Genomic DNA, 7,397 nt, shown 5'->3' on the forward strand with positions numbered 1-7,397 from the left:
TCACTCCAGATCTATAGTATCTGGTATGGTAGCCATTAGCCTCACATCGCTACTGAGGAATGTGCTATAAATGCAAAAAATGCACAAGATTTTGAAGATTTAGTATAACAAAAAAAGATTAAATATCTCATTAATAATTTTATATTAATTACATGTTCAAATGATATTATTTTGGATATACTATATTAAGTTAAATAAAATATATTAGAATTAATTGCACCTGTTTATGTTTACTTTTTTTAGCATGACTTCTTAAAAAACCCTGGATTACAGCTCCAGATGTTCTGTTTATGTATCTGCTAATGCCCCAACCTCATTCACCATCACCACCTCACTCTTAGCTTCGCCCTGCCCAGGAATTCTTCCTTCTAAAACTCAATGCAAGAATCAAGTACTCTTTCATCATATTTATCAACATGTTCTTACTTTATTTTTGGGATTTTGGGAGGTAAAAGGGCAGTCAACTAGGGGGCAAAATAAAATCAAACTTGATCATGGCTCTCACGAATGGTTTTTCCTTAGGGATAGAAACATTGACCTTGAATACATTAGGAAAGCTGAAGAATCTGGGTCAACATTGGAAAATGTCCATATTAGCAAAGAAAAAGGAGCTTGGTTTGCCAGAAAAGATATTGCAATCTCTCCCTCGATCAGATCTGCTGATGCTTGTGAATGCTTGTGAAACACCTCAGGTCTCAAATCCAAATCACATGAAGAACTGGGCCCTTGAGTACATCATTGGTGCTGTCTCTATTTGACAAAAAGCATTTTTAGTTGATGGAAAATCACCAGCTCTCACCCTCAAAAACATCTTTGAAGAGCAGAAAACAGCCTGACTCTTATAGATGTCCCTGACAGGTGAGTTGAAAAGATATAGAGAACAAAATATAGAGCAAATTTACTCCAAAACAGTAATTTAATTCTATCATGCCCATGTTACACTGATACAGCTGGTTAAAAAAACAAATGTTCAATTTTAAAATATAGCAAGTTAGATTTAAAAAATTTAATCAAGTAGCATACTTAAAATATCTTCAGATATGTAATATTTTAAAAACGTTTTTGTTGGGAAGAATCCATTGGCTGGGGTGGTTGTCCTGGCATCACATGTAGACACCTGTCAATTCTGTCATAGAGGTAAAAGAGAAGCTGCTTTCTTAGCACAATCAAAAATGAGCTTTAGTTAATGTACTGAATTTTTCACAGTTCAACCAGTTGTTTTATGTTTATGTTATGTTTATGTTTATGTTATGTCTGTGCAGACATAAACATGTACATTACTCTCCGGAAGAGCACCATGTCCCCTGACAGTCTTACAGCTTAGAAAGAGGGAAACAGACAATATGAGGAGTACGTGTTGGATAAATCTAATATCTAATGTATTTCATGAGATGGTTTGTGTCTGAGCTCCACCACCTCTCATCAGTTAACTCCCACATTCGCTTACCCCACAATCAAATAATTGCCTTCTAATTCTCTTCTTTGATAGCAAGCCAACCCTGGGAGAAACAATGGTTTGAAACAATACCACCTGAGGTGGAAGAAAACACAGTGGGCCTCTCACTTTCACTCTCTAACCACAACAATTGGAAGAGACTTCAGCCTGAAAAATCTATCTGCTACTAAATGGTACCCAGATGGAAATCACAGCTGCTGTCTTGTACCAGCTGTACCTGCGCCCATCCATCTTCAGAACATGCTTGGGGCGGAGGACAGAAATCGAGTTGACAGAGCAGTTAAAGAGCCTCTCTTTTCTCCTGCGTACTTTTCCTTTTATCTTTTTCTCTTCAGTTTAAGAACTTCTTGTTCTCACCTTCATGCTGTGGCAGCACTGACAAAAGAAAACTGCAGCCTCTGAGAACCAGTAGTGAGTAATAGCCCCAGGCTCTGAATACCCAATGCCTATTGTATGTGTAGGGGGGAGGGAGAGCCAAAGGAGGAGAGGAATTTGGTTAAATTGCCTGTGTAGAAACAGGACCTTTTGGTGACAATCCTAAATGCATCCAGAGAGTATCTGAGTTTTGATACCTCTCCTCTAATTAAATCCAAGGGTCTAATATGCATGGCCTTTAGGAATGCGTTGTTCAAACAGATTTGATTCCTGCCCAGAGGGTTTTCAAGCCACTGACCACTTTCAACCTAATTAGAAAAAGCAGAGGACACTGGAGACGTTGAATAAAAGGAATCGAATTGCTGCTTCATCTTCATGACCTGGGATTTATAAGGGAATTTCACTGGCTTTGTAGCAATGTAAAATAAATAGACATTAGATGATGACAGGGAAAACAAAATTGCTGCCAAAGCTAAAAAGAGCTTGGCAAAAGAAGAAAGAACTACTACATAGTTGGTCATTATTTACTGTACAAACCTTTTCATAAAGCAGAGAAGAGAGATACATAGGAATAATGGGCCCTTGCTAAAAGATGAAAAGGGCTTTCTATAGCTTACATTATCCCCTGACGAAGGCACTGACGTGTCCCAGTTGTTACACAATCCTATTGTTCTATTCAGCCATTCAGAAAGCTGAATGAACAGCCCTGCTCTGAAACTTTTAAAGGCTGAAATAAACAGGCCGCTCATTTCCCAGAAAAGAATAAAATTGTAACGGATGGAAATAACTAATTAATTTGTTAATCTTTGCAGACTGCCACGGTCCACTGCATATGCTCTAGCCAGTTAATTAGTCTTTAGCCTATAATTCTAAAATGTAAATCAGTGCAGTTACCTAACCCACCAGCTCCTAACAAAAATATCCAACTGTTCATTATTTAATTTAAAAGGAAAAAGGCTTTGCTTTTCGTTGGTGGTGGTGTTCCTGAGATGTTAACTAAACACCATGACCTGAGTTTCATTTCATCACACCTTACTGAAATGGTTTTATTCTAAAGTATATGTCCCTCTCCCCACTCCAGAAATCTAAAATCATGAGGCTTCTTTAACTAAAGTCAGGTCTACCCAATCCAACTACAGGAGATTATTTTTAGACGTTAATGAAGGAAAACGTTTTTGTAAACTGTAAAGTGCTGGCTGTAACTGTAACCTTGAACCAAAGTACATTATTTATTGATGTTAATTAATAGTCTGTTGTTCTATTAGATTGCATATCAGTCACTAAAATCATTAGTAGACTCATCCAGCCTATCAAGTGTGTGTGAGAGATCGGGGGACAGAGCAGAAAGTGGAAGCAAATGTGTTCCCGCCGCATTTGAGAAACATGGAAGAAAGTTCTAAAATGTATCCAAGAGAATCACAGCAAGGGACTCCTCTAACAGAGAAGAGGACATTAATCCCATGAGCTGTGCTGGTATCTTTTATAGTACCCAAAGCAGAGGAAATCCCCATTTAACTAGGGTGGTCAGAAAATGGTGGTTTCTTATTATTTCCCCTCTAAAGCACTGTGGGGCCCTATGACTGAGTACCCAACTGGCCCTACATCTTTGTGATGACGGGGCCTTGGGCAGGATACTCGTCCTCTCAAAATGTCTTTGTTCTGTTTTTGAATGTTTATAAGAGAATATCTCAATTTGGATAATTTATAAGAAACAAGATTTATGTCTTACAGTTCTGGAGACTAAGACATCCAAGGTTGGGTGGGGGAACACATCTGGTGAGAAAGAGCCTTCTTGCTGGTGGGGACTCTGAAGTGACCCACAGGGTATCCCATGGAGAGGGGGCTGAGGGTGCTCCCATGTCCCACTCAGAACTCTCTTCCTCTTCTTATAAGTCACCGGTTCCCTTCCCATGATAAGTCATTAATCCATTAACCCATTAATTCAAGAATGGATTAATCCATCCATGAAGGCCAAGCCCTCATAACCAATCACCTCTTAAAGGCCCACCTCTTAATATTGCCACATTGGGGATTAAGTTTCAACATGAGTTTTGGAGAGGACATTCAAACCACAGCACTAAGCCAATGTTTCTTCCTCTACAGGGAAACTGGGAAACTGACACTTCCTGCCTCATATTGTTGCCAGTTGCAAAGATCAAATACCAAGGTTATGGGAAGATGTTTTGAAGCCCCATATAAATATGTAATTTAATTTATTCCAATAAAGACTCTTGCACAGGCTGGGCACAATGGCTCACACCTGTAATTTCAGCTCTTTGGGAGGCTAAGGTGGGCTGATTGCTTGAGCCCAAGGAGTTCGCGACCAGCCTGGGCAATATGACAAAACCCTATCTGTACAAAAAAACACAACAATTAGCCGGATGTGGCAGTGTACATGCTTGTAGTCCCAGCTACTTGAGAGGCTGAGGCGGGAAGTCGCTTGAGCCTGAGAGGCAGGGGTTGCAGTGAGCCAAGATCATACCACTGCACTCCAGCCTGGGTGACAGAGCAAGACCATGTATCAAAAACCAGCCAACCAACCAACCAACAAACAAACAAACAAAGACTCATTGCACATATAAGCAATAGATCAACCATTTTCAAAGAACATAACAAAAAAACAAATCTAACACTACACAAACCTTGAATATAATTTAACCTTTCTTTGAAAGTTTAGAAAGTATTTCAAGATGAGGCAATGCTTTTCTCTAACATTAATATGAGCATCGATTACAGAAATGTTCCACTGAATTACATGGCAAAAATTAAAATTCTGATGATTTTATATCCATAGTTGCTTGAAATATGAGCTATCAGTAGCTACTATATCCCATTAGGCCTTTCAAGTTCCACATCATAAGTTGTATAAGAGACAGGACACCTCCACTGAAGACATCAGTTGACTTAGACAATTTCTGTCAGATATTATTGATTCAGCAATATAAGAAGGTGACGAAAGGACATGGGTTTGGAGAGTAATCAGAGGCGCTGCCAATTAAAGATACCTCTTACTCAAGACACTTTATTTCTATCTGTTGGAACATTGTCATAATATACTGTCATCTACTAAAAAATTACTGTAATAAATATAAAAATCTTCACTGTCTTCTGCCATGACAGGAACCCCATGAACTGTTACGCCCTTTTGCAATGCAGAACTTTCCCAACCGTATATGGTGGCCCTGAAATGTGTAGTTTTGTCCTTTACACCTTTATTTTCTATTAGTACATTTATTTTTTAAAAAAGTATGAACTGCCATTTGCAATTTGAAAAACATCAAATACAGAACATTGAAAAATAGATCGCTAGACCCCAAAATGAATCTTAATGGCAATCATAGACTTCAACCCCTTCAAGTGGATTTCTGAGTGTCTGAACATAGATGTAGGCTCTGAGACTATGATTTCTAGCTTGTTTTTCCAAAATATTCACTGTGTAACTGGGACAGTATCACTTAGCCCCTTTGTTCCTTATGATATCATTTATAAATGTTATACCTATATTTTAATAAAGGTACTTAATATCTAGATAATAGATCTGGTTTGTCTATAATCCCTAATTTATATACAATAAGTCTACCAACTTGTATGGAAGAACTTCATAAGTTTTAAACTAGTATAATATTTAATTTTTAGTATATAAACATCTGATATGGTTTGGCTGTGTCCTCACCCAAATCTCTCCATGAATTGTAATAATCCCCAGGTGTCAAGGGCAGGGCCAGGTGGAAATAATTGAATCATTATGGCAGTTTCCCCCATACTGTTCTCACGGTCCTGAATAAGTCTCCCTACATCTAATGGTTTTATAAATGGGAGTTTTTCTGCAATAGCACTCTTGCCTGCCACCATGTAAGACATGACTTTGCTCTCCATTCACCTTCCGCCATGACTGTGAGGCCTCCCCAGCAATGTGAAACCATGAGTCAGTTAAACCTTTTTCCTTTATAAATTACCCAGTCTCAGGTATGTCTTTATTAGCAGCGTGAGAACAGACTAAGACAACATCCCATCAAGTTATAAATGAATCTGAGGCTCTGATTCAGACAAAATAATTTTTTCTATTCCTGCTTGTGTTGTCTAGCCTTATCCTCAATATTTTAAACAAGTATTAAAAATATATTAATGTTGGAAACCATGCAGATCAGCTGATTGGGGATTGGTTAATTATAGGGAATTAGTTAATTATGAGTAGTAATTATAATTAAGTTAATGATGATGTAGGAATATACTGGAATACTACAGAGTCATCGAAATGATGAGGCAAATGTATATATTGCTTAGGGAAATAAATTAAGCTAAAAAAAAACCTGTGCGTAGTACGCTAGTTAGAATAAATAATAAAGGATGGATGGATTGGTAGTCACATTCATCTACAGAATAAAACTGGAATGACATGCAGTACAATGTTTCAGTGATTCACGAATGGTTGGGATATGGCAATTTTCATTTTCATATTTGTACATTTCTGTATTTGGTGAACTTTGTATAATGATCATGGATTTTTTCTGTTGAGAATGTTGTTGGAACAGTTGTGCTGGGAAAATCTCCACCTCCCACAAAGTATTTTGGAGAAAGGAACTGTGAACAGCCTGGAGGAAAATTTGATATTTAACTCAAACAAGTAGCATCCACTATATTCACACTGGCAGAGATTTCAGAATTAGAGTCTTGCTTTATTTTTGTAAGCATCAAGGTTGATTTTTATATGTGTTCTAATCTTAGTTCAGTCCTTTAACCATTTTTCTCAGGACAATAGAAATGAAAGAATGTTGTATTTTGGCTTGCTGAGTTAGAACGAATGGGAAAAACTTAAAGGAAGCAGCAGAAGGAATAGTGAGAATGACATATATATTCTTTTTTTTTTTTTTTTTTTTTTCTTGAGACAGAGTCTTGCTCTGTCGCCCAGGCTAGAGTGCAGTGGCACTATCTTGGCTCACTGCAAACTCCGCCTCCTGGGTTCAAGCAATTCTCCTGCCTCAGCCTCCTGAGTAGCTGGGATTACAGGCGCCCGCCACCACACCCGACTAATTTTTGTATTTTTTAGTAGAGACAGAGTTTCACCATCTTGACCAGGCTGGTCTCGAACTCCTGACCTCATGATCCACCCACCTCAGTGGAGTGCTGGGATTACAGGCGTGAGCCACTGCGCCCAGCTGACATACATTTTCCCTGGATCACTGCGGCCCAGCTTAAATATGCTTCTCTAGGTCATCTCTTTATTTACACCTATATCTGCGCATCGACATCATAGGCCATAATTTTCTCAAATCTGTTTTCAATATGAAAATACAGACATGAGAAAGAGCCAATGCTGCTCTCAGGATCTTACAATTCATTCTGCATCCACACAGTCCTGGAGTTCCAAACACAGATTGCCATAACAAGAGAATTAGAGCACTAACTGTTTTCAAAAATAACAACTCATTTCACTAAAATCAGTGAATGGCTTTTTTCAAAGCATAATTATGCTTTCTAGGGGAAGACATTAGGTCTACTGAAAGTAAGTCACCTAATTTACAGATACCAATGATGAAAATCTTCTCAAGGCATCGGGTGAATAAAA

At 38.2% G+C, this 7,397-nt stretch overlaps 2 long non-coding RNA genes across 3 annotated transcripts in view; one reads left to right on the forward strand and one right to left on the reverse strand.

The window, feature by feature from the left end:
• LOC112428850 (uncharacterized) overlaps window positions 1-3,759 on the reverse strand; it is a 119,041-nt gene extending 115,282 nt beyond the window's left edge. The window contains exon 1 of the long non-coding RNA XR_011608746.1: window positions 3,561-3,759. This is a non-coding gene — a long non-coding RNA (uncharacterized lncRNA). The remainder of the gene's footprint in view (window positions 1-3,560) is intronic.
• Window positions 756-4,050, forward strand: LOC105493497 (uncharacterized). 2 transcript variants are annotated; one of them, XR_011608743.1, is made up of 3 exons: window positions 756-858; window positions 1,490-1,867; window positions 3,935-4,050. It is a non-coding gene; the product is annotated as an uncharacterized lncRNA (long non-coding RNA). The 2 variants fall into 2 exon arrangements; XR_011608742.1 differs by lacking the exon at window positions 3,935-4,050 and adding an exon at window positions 2,093-3,040.
• Window positions 4,051-7,397: the final 3,347 nt, after the last annotated feature.

This window comes from Macaca nemestrina, chromosome 1, assembly GCF_043159975.1.
Source record: "Macaca nemestrina isolate mMacNem1 chromosome 1, mMacNem.hap1, whole genome shotgun sequence".
Taxonomy (NCBI): Eukaryota; Metazoa; Chordata; class Mammalia; order Primates; family Cercopithecidae; genus Macaca; species Macaca nemestrina.